The sequence below is a fragment of the Lampetra planeri genome, chromosome 28 (genome assembly GCF_965212315.1).
Source record: "Lampetra planeri chromosome 28, kcLamPlan1.2.h2, whole genome shotgun sequence".
NCBI lineage: Eukaryota > Metazoa > Chordata > Hyperoartia > Petromyzontiformes > Petromyzontidae > Lampetra > Lampetra planeri.
In genome coordinates, this window is record NC_136134.1 from 4,118,361 (window position 1) to 4,133,323 (window position 14,963).

At 43.7% G+C, this 14,963-nt stretch overlaps 1 protein-coding gene across 6 annotated transcripts in view; it reads right to left on the reverse strand.

Moving 5' to 3' along the window:
- Nucleotides 1–14,963, reverse strand: part of LOC144728326 (calmodulin-binding transcription activator 1-like) — a 630,428-nt gene that overhangs the window by 593,596 nt on the left and 21,869 nt on the right. The window lies entirely within an intron of this gene.

Here is a 14,963-nt window from a genome sequence, read left to right on the forward strand (position 1 = left end):
TTGTTGTAATGTCCGGACCCGCCCCTCCTGGATATCTGTGGAAAAAAAGCTTCATAGCTCATCGAGTTTCTCCAGGATAAATAAAGATTCCGATTCGAATCCTTGTCCGGAGTCGTTCCTCTCGGTGCCGAAAGGTCAACGGCGTTGATCCAATTCGAGAAACGGGCCGTTGCCATAAGAATGTGGAATTTCCACCACTGGCCCCAGTGGCTGCTGGCAGAGACGGGAGCCACGCCAAAACGCTCGTTACGAGCGGCGAGGTCGCGTGACTTTGCTGACTTGGCTGGCCACGATTTGAAGCGGCAGTCACTCACTCGCCCATGATCGTTTCCAGTTTTTATTTGTTTCACCCCCCCACCCCGCACCTTTGCATAAATCGTGTCGCATTCTCGTGGAGGCTGCAAATGAAGACGATAAAAAAAAATGTGCTTCGCAATCGCGCAACTTGCGCGGACGCCGACAACGGACGGAAAATAACAAAAAAAAACAACTGAAGTTTAGCGTTGTAAATAATACATCCTCGCTACTTTTCGTGACGGCGTCGACAGTTCCCGTGCGAGGAAATGCACCGAAATTGTATTTATGGCACTGTACTCGGAAATGAAGAAGAAAAATTCCACAACCATTCCCCACCTACACAAACCACCTACTACTCCATAACAAAGTTACACCCCTTTTATGATGTACTCCGTCTCATTCCCGGTGTACCCTTCGGCGCGGTTGCATGCACTCCCACCGAATAGCAGTCGTACCAAAATAAATTTTACCTTCCGACACCTACGACACAGGGCAACGAGGTGGGTCTCCCCAAAGATCACGTTGTCACTTGTGTTTGTAACAGAGCTTAATGAGCTAATCTTGTACGAGGGTTTGTACTCGCATGCTGCTTTAATGTTGTCCGTACAGTCACGTATTTTGCATACCGAGTAAATGACGCTAGAACACTGACTGAAATCGTTTTGCATACTTGGTCACTTAATGTAAGTGACCCCACCGTGGCGAGATGCTAACTACCTCGCCAGGTATACAGGAGGTCGTGGGTTCGATCCTGACCCTGACGCCTGCTGTATATTTGGAGTTTGCGTGTCTCTCTTCCTGTGGTCGCGTGGATTTTTCTCCCTCCACATTTAGAAACGTGCGTTTAGAGTATTTGGCTGCTATAAATTTCCACGTGATAAGCCGCTTCGTTGGGTGATCGTTTGTGGCCAGGTCGCTTCTGAAAAAGAGCTGTGGGCCTTACCTGGTAAAATAAAACGATAGTTTAGTTTAGTTTTTGATCCCCACTTTGGCCTCACTCGAGTGACGTCATGGGGGGAATGTGACGTCTGCGTGCCGCGCTATATTTCGCCAGGTCGAACTTCGGAACGTTGGGTGAACGTTTCGTGACCCGGTTGCCGATAGCGGTTTAAGGCGTCGGGAAAATCCGGCAGGGAGAGCCCTCTCGGCTCGCGTGATCTTCTCGCGGCGAATAATCGACGACGAGGGCATCATCATCGCCACGCGGCGCGTCACTGCACATCAGGCTCCACTTGCGGTCGGCGCGATCTCGCTTTCGCGCAGCGTCGAGGCGCGAGGCGTTCAACAAACGCAGGACACAGCTCCCGCTTAAAGCCACGCCAAAAGCCTGCGTACATTGCCAACGGATGTTTTTTTACACGCTTTTATTTAACTCACTCTGTCTGTTGTCGTTGTTGTTGTTGTCGTATCCTCAAATCTTGTAACTCTATTTTAACCCACTTCCCGATGTGGTATCGACTGCAAACTTCGTATAGTTATGTCTTACTGATGACAATACCATATTCTATCATAAAACATATAAATATATATATTTTAAACATTCTTTTTTACACTCTTTCTATTAACTCACTGTCTGTTGTTGTCGTATCCTCAAATCTTGTAACTCTATTTTAACCCACTTCCCAATGTGGTATCGACTGCAAACTTGGTATACTTATGTCATACTGATGACAATACTATATTCTATAATTAAAACAAAACTAAAATTTTTAAACCATCTTTCTTATATGTCATATTTCGCCTTAGGTCTAATTGTCCACACTCAACTGACGTTGGCTGTATATCACAACGTCCCTTACGTTATGGCAAGCTTCAGGGCCACTTCCTAGAGTCGTGGAGTTTTTCCATTACGAGTACGGTACATTTCATTCAAGCGTGTTTAAAAAAAAAAAGTCTTTTTAAATATTACTTATTTCATTATTCGTTTTCAAGATAAATTGTCTCTGCTAATGTGGGACATTTGCAGGAGGCTATATTTAGGGCAGGGTCCTGACTCAAACCAGGTGAGAGTTTTATTTGAGACCCATCTCTGTTGTAAATGGGACGTTGGTGACCAAAGTAATTGCAGTTAATCTTTTTTGCATCTTCATTTAAGCCTTTATTGTTGTTTGTTGTGTTTAAGATATGGTGAGTTATGATATTCGCTTTTCATTTGTACACTGGATAATGGTGTCATTTTATATGTTTGAAATGTTTTATGTACTGCCCGTGAAGGAAGGCACGATGTTTGTTGTCGGCATGGTTTTCATGTTGTTAAATATCTGGCAGTCACTACAATCAGGTTGTTTTATTTATACCCGGCTGTGCATTGTATTTCTCCGTTTACTGCATTCTATAAAACGAAGAGTTCTCTATCTTAGTTAGGAACTCGCAAAAAGTACGAAGGCTTCATAACTTACTCGTATTCCACTAGCATCCAAAACTTTCCAACAAAAGAAGAAATCCTCGGGGTCTTATGTTCAGTGTCACAAAAATTTGCTCCGGATATCACTTTACCACCGAGTGATCTTGTATACGGTGCCGTGGAGGAGCTGGAAAATTAAAAACACTCGAGCCAAAGCTTCTGGGACGAGGGAAGAATAGTGACAGCAAAGCACAATTTCAACGGGAGGCATTAACACAACGTGCGCGCGCGCGTGCACATGGCGCAAGCAGCCAATGCCCTCGCACCTCCGATTAGCGCGGTTGTCTACGTACGGTGCAAAAGAAGTTCACCATACGCACATACACTGCACCTCCGATTAGCACCATTGGCTATGTACGGTGCGAAAGACGTTCAACATAGTACATACACCGCACCTCCGGTTAGCGCAAATGGCTGCGTACGGTGCAAAAGAAGTTTAACATACGTACATACACTGCACCTCCGATTAGCACCATTGGCTATGTACGGTGCTAAAGACGTTCAGCACACGTACGGACGTACGTGTACACCATGGTTCCGCACCAGGGAAGCAAATGAAAACGGCAACAGCCACTGCAAATAAATTGAACGCAAAATATAACGGCGGAAACTATTTACAATGCCTCGCTAAACAAAAAGTAATTCAAGGAAGGCCTTAGCATGGGGTTGTTCTCAAAGTGTTTTGTCTAAGTCACGAAACATGATGATTTACCGCGTATGAAAGCGCTGTACATCCCGTTAATGTTTCAAGTCATCCTAGTTACATATATATTTCATAAATAATTCGGACATGCAAGTGGTTTAAAGTTTGAAAAAATAAGAATAGATTTTATCCTTTCCGGTAATAAAACAGGTGTTACTATGATCAAACACCAAATGGAAACCTTTTGCAAGGAATCAAGTTCGCATTGTCAAAATCGCCAAATTTGCGGAGCTCCGCAGCAAATACAGGAAGAGACGAGAGGTGAGGCAGCGACGCGCTCAGCCTCCCCTCTGATTGCGCAACCCCTCAGCAATTGGATGGAGCGCGGGCAATAAGCGTGTGCCTGTTACTATCTCAGTATGTCACCAATGTAATGTTTGTAGACCCCTTCATTTCATGTCCTCGCCTTCCATACTCCAGGTAACTTATTTCACGTATGTGTATAAAGATATTTAGGCTCGCTGGTTTTATCATGAAACTACAATGAAAAAGCACCAGGGGAGGCAGCTATCACATCTGCCTCACTGAGGGGGACGTGTCTAACACGCCCCCCTCAGTGAGGGCACGCCCCCTCAGTGAGGACACGCCCCCTCGGTGAGGACACGCCCCCTCGGTGAGGACACGCCCCCTCCGTGAGGACACGCCCCCTCCGTGAGGACACGCCCCCCTCAGTGTGTGAATCTGGCTCTGACACGAGCCAGTGCCTCCCCAGCCATTGACCTCACCGCACGTCACTGGTGAACATGCAAACAAATATGCTCTGATAATTATATATGCATTGTCTTTGAAAGTGATTGGCCTACACCAGAGACTGCCTTCTTTAGGGTCTAGTCTCACCAGTATATAAAGTTTGTTGTCCTTCTGCCGCACCTCCAACAAGCACAGTACGGTGCGAAAGAAGTTCAACACACATAGCAGTAGGGGTGGATCAACTCATAACGTCCCTAACCTTGTGACAGATCCACTGAATCTCACGTGTATAATAATATCGATGAGTTTAGATTCACGTGTGTTACATGGAATGCGTACACATCACCACTGCTGCCACTAGAGGCGCTACGATTCACCAACATCTTACACCCCCTTTTACGAGTGTACAGCAATGGCGTGCACATAACTTTGCACGGCATCTGCACTACATTTGCCCAAAAGCGCATTCAGTAATGCACAACAGACACTTACCACCTTTCCTGAATCAATAGCCATCAAGCCTGATGGGAAGTGGGGTGGTGGGGGGGGTACTAAGGGCTAATGTCTAAACTGTTAACATTCCAGAGGCTTTAGGCTACCTTGAACAACGTCCCCCCATCTCCATCCCTCATTTGCTTCGACAGCCACCGTCATCCACTCTCGGCGTTTCCCCAAACCCACCGTGTCGCCGCCGTTCCACGAGCCGCCCGCGGCCACCGGTCACTAACCGCCGGTAATTGGCGAGCGTCAAAGACCCCGTCGATGCTGCGCCCATTTTGGCTCATTTTAGACGGCCCTAAAAGACGCGGCTCTCCCTAATGGCGTTTAAGTTAAGGAAAAAGGAATAAAACGCCGCGATAGCCTCAACTGAATGCGATGCAATAGCGCATAAAGGCTTCGCGTGATAACGACAAACCGATAAAACGGAATGTAAAACATTGGTTACAGGCAAATAATTTGTACGGAATAGCATTGATAAGATTGACGGTAAATGCATTGAATCAAGTGTGTAAGAATGGCCCTGGCTGTGGTATTTTTGATTGGTTGTACATAATGTGCTTGCATCAGCCCTCTAGCCAACCACTACATTGTTTTTGTCTTTACCATTGAACTGAAGTGGGAGGGGCGGGCACGGTGGTGAGATGTTAACTACCTCGCCTGGTATACAGGAAGTCATGGATTAGATCCCGACCCTGACGCCTGCTGTATATTTGGAGTTTGCATGTCCTCCCCGTTGAATTTTCTCCGGGTCCTCTGGTTTTTCACTCCACATTTATGATCAACGTATGTTTAGAGCACATGGCTGCTATAAATGTCCATACGATAAGCCACTTTGTTGAGCTATCATTGGTCGAAACGACATCAATCGGAGCGATTTACGGGGTTAGGTAGGTGGAGGCGAAGGCTGAGAGGCAACGAATAACGAGAAAAGGTGGACAATTGCTGTCATCGACGTAAGTGTGTGCGGTTGAGGCGACAGCAAAATCGGGTAGCGGTTTCAATAATTAAGTGACGACGTATTTTGCGAAATGACGTAAAAGGGGATAGATGTAAATCGGGGCAGTATGTACACGTGTGTACGTACACACGTGCACGTATACACGTGTACGTACCAAAACTGTGAGATTTAAATGTATCCGCACGGTGACACTTTGACGCAATCTGCCGCGGTGCCAGGTCCCCGGGATTTGGCAGAATTTTGCCTCTCGGATATATTGAAACAAAACGGGAACAAGCGAAAGCAAAAAGGGTTCTATTAAATACCAACAAAATCCATGCCCATGGCACTCTATTACAGAAGTCGCGAGCGTGTTCCACTCCCAGCGCTGACAGGTTTGATGGAAGAGGCACAGTACGTTTCAACACCTAGGAAAATTACTAAATAAAGTTGCTCAGTAGCCTCCTGCAGGCTAATGGTGTGTCACTACACTACATTGTGCACTCGATCAAAGATTGAGCCATGTGCGTATGGAGTTTATTGGAGGGACATCCCAACACTTGTAGTCCTGTGTGCGGCTAGTGTCGTTGTTGTATGTAGGTACGGTGCTGCAATGTCATTCCAAGACTTTCGAATAACGCCCACAGCGGCTGCTACCGATTTTAAGTTAACCCATGATGGTTGGCTCTTCGCCAAAACTGCCTCCAGGAAATAATTGGCACACAGGGTGGATACCTCCCTCCAAAACTTAACAGCTACTTTCCAACGATATGGTATTTCCCTATTTAAGCTAAGCCAGTGGACATTGATCTATCGTTAATAATCGAATAATAAGAAAATCGGGCTAGGGCAGCACATGTCACTAGAGAGGATGATGTCCAATGGAATTCCACATTATTATGGTGGTGGCCAGCAGTGGCGGCTCCTGCAAAATCTCTCAGGGGGGGCAAATGTCTGGATGATTGATAAGGATAAGGTCCACCCATGCAATGGATAAATTAACAGCTTAAGCATGTAAAGGCAACTTCACTTCTTTAATATTAATGAAAAATAAAGTGACTCTTACAATACATCTTGTTTGTTTATATACTCACTATTAAAACAAACCACTCAAGTTTATTTTATTAAAGATTCCACTAGGTGGCGATAAATTATATTGTTGGATGAAACGTGCTTACGTATGATGACGTTAGCACGTATAATGACGTAAGCACGTTAGTGCATGCCCTCCCGAAAGCCATAGAGAATGCATTGCAGCGCCCCCGTTCGAAAAAAAACATCTTTGAATGTAAGTCTATGGGGCCACTCGGGGCGATTCTCAGCCAGAGTGAAATCGCCCAAAAAGAGGCGGTACTCCACAGAACGTGACATGACGCTGATTGGACTATATCCAGAGGCTGACAGTGACGGCTAGCGTGACTCTGTGGTTGAATGACATTGGTGGTGCGTCGCCCAATCGCCCTAATGAAGAAACCGCCCCTGATGTCCAGTGGAATTCCACATTATTATGGTGGTGGCCAGTCTACCCCACAGGATGACCACTGTTGGTTTGACACAGAGCAGTGCCAGTAAAGTAATGCATTGATTTAGACTTCTCTGTAGGAGAATATACATCTTTGCAAATATGTACGTGTAATTTTCTCTGCTTGATGGCACATATATTATGGATGTATGGATACATCACCATCGATTAAGCAATGAATGGCAGTTGCTGCGATCACGACACGTGCGTCACATCGCGTGTGTCAGAATTTATGGCTTTCATTTCGCGTGTCGTAATGGGTTCACATCACCCCTTCTGCCACTAGAGGCGTTACCATTCGCCACAATGTAAAAGTGAAAAAAAACAATAATAGATTCCTCAATCAAATTGCAACCTTGAATCATGACAATGTATCAAATCACACGACGATCAAACGTCCCAGCCCTCCGAATATATTGCGTTGTTGTTGTTGTTACAAATGAATGATTGAAAATACACGACAATTTATATTGCATCAATCATGCTGTCACGAGATACATACCCAGACAGAACCTCGGAGGCATTTTCCAAAATTGGCCCAACATTTTTGGATGTACACTCATGTAACGTAATGAAAAAAACTGCCAATTTACTGAATCAAATATTTTCATTGCAGCGCGTTCCATGACCTACTCGCTCTGTACCTACACGCACGGTGGTGCTGGCATTGGCGGTATCTATAAATAAATATCAGGAGCCAAGCTGTGTCGGAGGCTTAGCAAAATAAAAGTGAGCACCATCGTTCTTCCTTTACGTAAAAAAAGCCTAAATAGACTTGGCACCAATTAAAGTAGTAATAAATAAACGTGTGTCTTCCAAAAAAAATAATTGCTTACATCTCATTCCAAATTTTATTCCTAATGTGCTTTCCCATTTAGGAAAAAAAATGAACTCAAAGAACAGCCTCATTAATTCTAATTGGAAGGACTGAAATAGATGGTTCTTTATTTATTTACATACAATTTTTTTTTCGAACACTGTACGTCTGTGCTGGGCAGGGTCATTAAGCGGTGCGTGGAATCTTCTTCGTGTGTGCCTGATTACAAAGGACTCAACTGCGTCGTTTGTGCTCTTGCGCCTTATTTATCACGACTGGTGGGTGACTACGCCCGGACACCTGCACAAAAATAAACTACTCGCACCGAGCGAGCGGGGTGGGAGAGATATTCAACGTGGGAGTCGTGTGTGGACTGACAACCACAGCGCCTCTTTTCATTCTCTTTGAGTGACATTTTTAGTTGATGCTGCCAGCATTTAGCCAAGACTTTCAACAACTGCTTAAAGCCTTAAACTCATAACAAAATGAATGCTTACCAAAACAAAAGCAGCGTTTTTGTTGTTGCTGCATTTGTGATGTATAGCTCTCAAATTTGTTTTGGGGATTTCTTCCCCAGAAACTGAATTCAACTATTACTAAACTAAATGTTTATTTTATTTTATCAGGTAAGGCCCACTGAGCTACGTAGCTCTTATTCAGAAGCAACCTGGCTGCAAATGATAGCTCAACCAAGTGGCTTGTCGTCACGTGGACATTTACTGCAGCCAAAATGCTGTAAATTCCATCTGCTGAAAAAGCTCCCAGCGCATGGGAGTGAATCAGGATATTTCAATGAATCAGGATATATATTTATGCTGGAGGAATCTGATGAGCTATAAAGCTCTTTTTCACAGATGTCCAGTAGGGGCGGGTAAGAATGTTACAACAAACAATACAAAAACACAATAGGAGTACAGCGTACAAGAAAGGTGAAACGTCAGATATCACGCCTTACAACAGACGGCACAACCCAAAAACGTATCGGGCGGCCACAACTCTGTTGTGGTGGTGGCTAGTCACGTGGCCTGTAATCCAGCACTGTGTAGGCGATGGTTGATGCATCACGCAAATGAAACGTCATTTCTGTGGGCGTCGAGGTGCCATAAACTGACTCGCCAGGAGGAGGCAGTACAGCGAGAAGGCTAATCTCCATGTGTTTCTATCTGTACGGGGATAGAGTGTTGCCCCCTCGCACGCGCAGGTTTTTCTTCGGGCGCTCCGGTTTTCTCCCACATGTATAGACACTGATCAATAATCATCACAAAATATCTTAAAATAAAAAAACAATGCAGGATCCTCCTGAAAATTAGTCTTATGACTCAGTGTGTCTTTCCTGGATAAATAAGTAGATAATCATAATTATTATACCATTCACATCCCCATCATCTATCTGGGGTTGATAAAATATGTACCATTTTGTTGGAAGTCGATTAAAGTTGTTCTTGGAATCTACCTTTTCCAGCATGGGAATGTGGAATTTCCATCACAGGCCTCGGGGGGTGCCAATACAATGCAGGTACCACAGCAACGTTGATCGAGAGTGGAGACAGTTGTACTCGTCTCTAGCAATCAACTTCTGTTGTATACTGTTCGTACAAAATAAATCTAGCAAAACCTTGAATTTTAAGTTGTGCTAATGTTAGCATTATATATATTTTTTTCAATAAACACATACTGTATATGGAAACTATTAAGAGAGAATACATTTAAACACATCTAAGAAATGCTGATTTAAAAATGCATTACATGCTCTATTAAAGTGCTCAAGACATGTCAATGAAGTTCAACATTCTGGAAAATTAAAGCAGTAAAAAACGATGTGGCCATTTTAATGTTTCTCATGAATTTGCCAGCAGATATTCAGTAAAACGCGAATACATTGCAGGACTACATTTTATACAGCGACATGAGAGGCAGTGAAACTTAGGTCCCAAATAAATGCAAATCCTAATCCGAGGGTACTCGGTTTAATGGACACCAGATACAGACAGTATTATAATACGGTAATACCCCGATTTACGTCATTTCGCCAATACGTACTCCCTTTATTAACACCGCCACCTGATTTGCGTTGCCTCAAGCCCACACTTACACGTCACCGAAAGCATCATCCGTCCTTCCTCGCATCCGTCGCCTCTCAGCCTACGTCTCCGCCTACCCTGTACGCAAACTACTTTGCGCCGCGCGTACAGAAATACAGACCGGACCGTCGAGTACACTATATTATTTACGTACGGTATTTTGGTGATTGAGAAAAAAAAATTGCTTTGCTTTTCGATTTAAAGCTTTCGTGACTGCAGGGATTCATTTTCTTGGTTCTTTCGGTAAAGTCACGTAGAAGGGAAGTAATAAAATAATAAAAATATATTATATTATTTTATTATGTTTTATTTTTATTATTTTATTACTTCCCTTCTACGTGACTTTACCGAAAGAACCAAGAAGTTGCTTTGCTTTATTAAGTCCTTTCGATATTCGTCGTCGCACCTTTCGGGGAAAGCATCCTCTGCTGCTTCTCGTTGCGCTATCATTTGTGGCCAGGTCGCTTCTGAAAAATAGCTCAGTGGGGCCTTACCTGGGTAAAATATTATTTAAAAATGTAATTCATAGTTGAAACAGGATAATAATCAGCTTTTGTCAATTCACTGCTGAATGAAGGACATTCCCGACGATGTTCACTATGGAGTTTGTTTCAAAGTAGATGGTCAGTGTGGCTTCGCTGGAGGTGCGGGCCCCAGGACGAGTTCAGAGATCACCGGCTACTGATGTAAGACGCTAGATTCAAAGCGCAGCGAATTAAGCGTTTCCCATTCAGAACGGAATCGGAAGAAAAATTAAAACACCTTTTCCCGGTAAGATCTTCAGGTTGGAAGGCGAACCGAGGCTCCCACAAGGCCACGCGGGAGGGCGTGTGCCACAGTTTGGCGGTCGTGTCGCTACGGTTCTCTGCGGTGAGGACATCGTCTTTAAAAACAACGGCGCTACTACGAGATTTGAAGCTTTCGTGACTGCAAGGATTCATATTCTTAGGTTTTTTCGGTAAAGTCATGTAGGTAAAAAATTTAAATTAATTAAAGTAAAATAAAAATGAAATTAAAAATCACGACGTTTCGGAGCCAACACAAGCTTCCGTCTTCAGGTGGGAGACGGAAGCTTGTGTTGCCTCCGAAACGTAGTGATTTTTATTTTATTTTTATTTTACTTTAATTAATTTAAATTTTTTACCTACGTGACTTTACCGAAAAAACCTAAGAATAGGCGCTACTACGCCTCGCTAAATAAAATTAACGCCGAGCCGCTTGCATGTTTCGAGATTCAACGGTGAACGGGACACCCGCCCTGCAACTACCCCTATATAGGGTGGCCCAAAAGTCAGGACACATAAGGTGATTTATTTTATTTTAACGCTTGCATTTAAAACATCATTATTGGTATCTATTTTTCTTCTTCCTGTTCAGATGGCATTTAAAAATGGAACGAAAATTGACGATCGACGAATGAGTTCAATTGCTTTTTATGTATGCTAAAGAAGTCAGCTGTAATCTTAAAAAAGAAAAGTCCTATCTTAATTTCTAAAGAAAAATCATGCCTGCATTAATGTTAAAGGAAGTCCGTTTGTTGAAATAATTATAATAATCCTATGCACCCTGACTTTTTGGCAACCCTGTATAAAAGCAATACACAAGCTCATGTATATAAAATCAGTCTAGCCTTGTTTAAATTAAATCACTCTTAGATGGTGCTTATCTCCGTTTCAAGTAAACATGAAAACAACACAACGGAGACGGTAAGAATGATACATTTAATCTTGGCTCTGAGTTTTGTGACACCTATATTGCTAGATTCAAGCATGTCTCTGTGCATAAGAGCAACGGGACAGCACTCCACTCCATTAGGAGCCCAGAGAAAGTGGTGGAAATTCCACATTCCCATGGCTGGGGCCAGATTATTGATTAAACCAGCCACCGTCACCTTCCAAAAAGAGTAGTATTCACTTAATTCATTGCGCACGACTCTACATACACCAGACAGCCTTTCGTTTTCAAATACATTAATATTGCGTTTATTTGATGATGCAAATATATGGTTTACAAAAAAACATAATCTGAGCGGAAAAGGCCAAAACTGAATGCAGCGAAATGCTAAAATGTCACAATTCATTACTGAAAGCGAGCCGGCCGTGACTGTGGACAGTGTACAGAATTAACTTAAATCATTTCGGTGATTTCACATCGCCGGAGCGAGAGAGAGAGCGCGTATTGCACACTATTTGGCCACGCCGGTTTCCACGGAGCCAAGGATGTGATCGTGTTACAAATGCCCTTTAAAAGAGCAGCATGCCATAATATGCGTCTCCAGTGGGACTTCAAAAACTGTAATTCATACTCCCTGAACCTCCAGCAAGGATTCTCACCCATTGCTGAAAAACGGCACACGGATACTCACCAAAACAAACGAATTTTTTTCCCGTGACATTTCTATTTTTTGGTGTTTAAATGCTGCACCCTTTGGAAAAAGCATGTGTCGCCGAACGTACAAAGTAATTTAATGCAATGGCCGCTATGAAGCAACAACACAAAACATCTCTTGCCAAAATTATGTTTTACAAAGAAACGTTAACATGAATAACAAGCCAGATGAGGAAATAAAAACTAAACGTGCTCTGGAAGATGATTATCTTGTAGAGAGTACAGCAAACTGTTTACGGTATTGAGAGCTTCGGATGCACATTACTGTATAATAAAAAGGACCTTCAATTTGCGATAATGGCAACTCGTTAGGCTGCACGGTGGCCTAATACAACACGTGCTCCAATGAGAACGGTGGCTGCCTAAGTAAGAAGGAAGATTCATTTGAGCTGCAAGTTAAATAATGCTGACGCTCGTGATAATTTAATTAATTAATATAATGACTCGTGAATTAAAAGATGCCATGTCTCTGTGACACTCTAATTAATGACATCCGGACTGTAGTATTATTATTTTTTTGGCTCGACCGTGCTGTAAGACAAGCAATGTGAGGGAGATTTACCCCTTTCTCCTGACACTTGGCAGCTGCATTGTATCATGGAATTTTTCTGTGTGCGTGCGTGCGTGCCTACGTCTGTGTTAGAAGCAAAATTGTGTAACCACATAAAAGCGCGGAGCCAGCGAAACAATTTGCAACCTTTATCACTTAATTTCGCTCGTTAGGCCCTTCACCGGCCTTTCAGCAAAATCCTGTGCCAACTTCTGCCATTTATTTCTTGAGGATTGCTGCTCAAGGTCAGTCTGAAATCCATTCACTCGCCTCCCATACAACAGGTGACATTCGGTCACTGTTTGCCCGCTGTAGTTTAGACTCACTTCTGGTTTTCCGGACGTAACGTGCCCTCGTGAAAATACCCCTCTGTTTAGCGATCCAAGCTCACCCGCTGACCCAACGTAGCTGTTTTCACGTCATTTCTCTCCTTAAGGTAAAGGTGCAGCCATGCAATGGCTTTTTCACACCACTGCTGGTGGGATGGCATCAACGAAAGGGCGTTCTGGACAGGCTAAAAACTATTTTTTATTTTACCGGTAAGGCCTACCGAGCTATATCGCTCTTTTTCAGAAGCGACCTGGCCACAAATGATAGCTCAGCCAAGTGGCTTATCACGTGAACATTTGTCGTAGCCAAATACTCTAAAACGCATGTTTCTAAATGTGGAGGGAAAAGCCGGAGGGCCCGGAGAAAAGTCCACGTGACCAAATATACAGCAGGCGTCAGGATCGATATTAGCTCCTGTATGCCAGGCGTGGTAGTTAACATCTCACCAACGTGGCCCTCAAAAAGGGGGGTTTTAGTCCATTTTTTTTTACGTTGGACGGACGTCTTGGAAGAGGTGGGAGTCCCCACACTTCACCGCATGACATGCAACCTTTCGATCGACCTACCATGGTGTACCAATTTACATTGTTGGGTGGTCAAAGGCGGGGGGGGGGGGGCATTCAAGAAACTGGCACCATTGTTTCAACTGCCGTGCAGGGAAATCTAACCTCGGCCTTTGGATTTCAAGTCCATTGCGCTAACCAATACACCGTGACATTTCTCTCCCAAGTGTACTCAAAATAACATTGCACGTCGCATTTAGGTCCCTGCTATTTGTCCATGATGAACTGCTGAAACCAACATCGGCAACAGATTCAACGCAGAATTACCAACGACGAACAATGGCAATGATGAGAATTTTAACAAGATCTGATTCAAAAATAATTTAAATCACATAAATACGACACAAATTGGCTTTCTGACACGTTAACATTCACTCTTGGGAAATAATCAAGAAACACACGTGTGTGTAACGTTGCACTGCGTTTTTATCACGGTTAGGTGGCTGTCACAATGTTAACACAGTGCATAACAAGTTTTAAACGCGATAAGCAACCGATCAGACAGTTTCTTTGAATTACAAAACAAACGATAACTTGTCAGTTTGAGCTTAGCCAAAGTCTTAAGGTCCTTTAATCTCCACTGTCAACAACTGTGCAGTTATTACTCACAGGAAACGGGTCCAGATATCTGCTGGAAAATGCCATTCAATCGACGGCTTAAAGTGTAACTATTGGCCCGTCATGGTGTGGCACAAAATGCAGTAGCTCGCAGAAGCTTCAGTTATACATCTCCTGCACAGATGTAAATGACTTTGAAGTTGCTTGGAATAAAAGCTGAGACAGATTTAGCCCCTTGCTTAAGGGCCTGCATTCACACCACAGAGGTCACTTTTGACTGTTAATGGTGTTGACCTTTTGCGGTTCTGCGGTCTGGACACTTGATCTTTCGGCGCTGAAGGATTTTCAGGGTTATCTCCCAGTCTCCCTCGGACCAGGTGGCTCGAAGGAACGGATGTCAATGCAAAAGCAGTTGTGGCAGCACAACTACGATGGTAGATGTGGGCGTTTTTTTTGGTGGCCACTGGTGGTCAAATCTGGTTCTCATGCGTAGCACATTTTGCGGTCTCACTTTCAATCAAGTCATTGATGACTGGATGTAAAAAAAAAAAGCCGTGACAAATTTACGATTGCACTTCTTTCGGTAAGTTTAACAACGGTCGCGTTGTGGATATACTGGCTT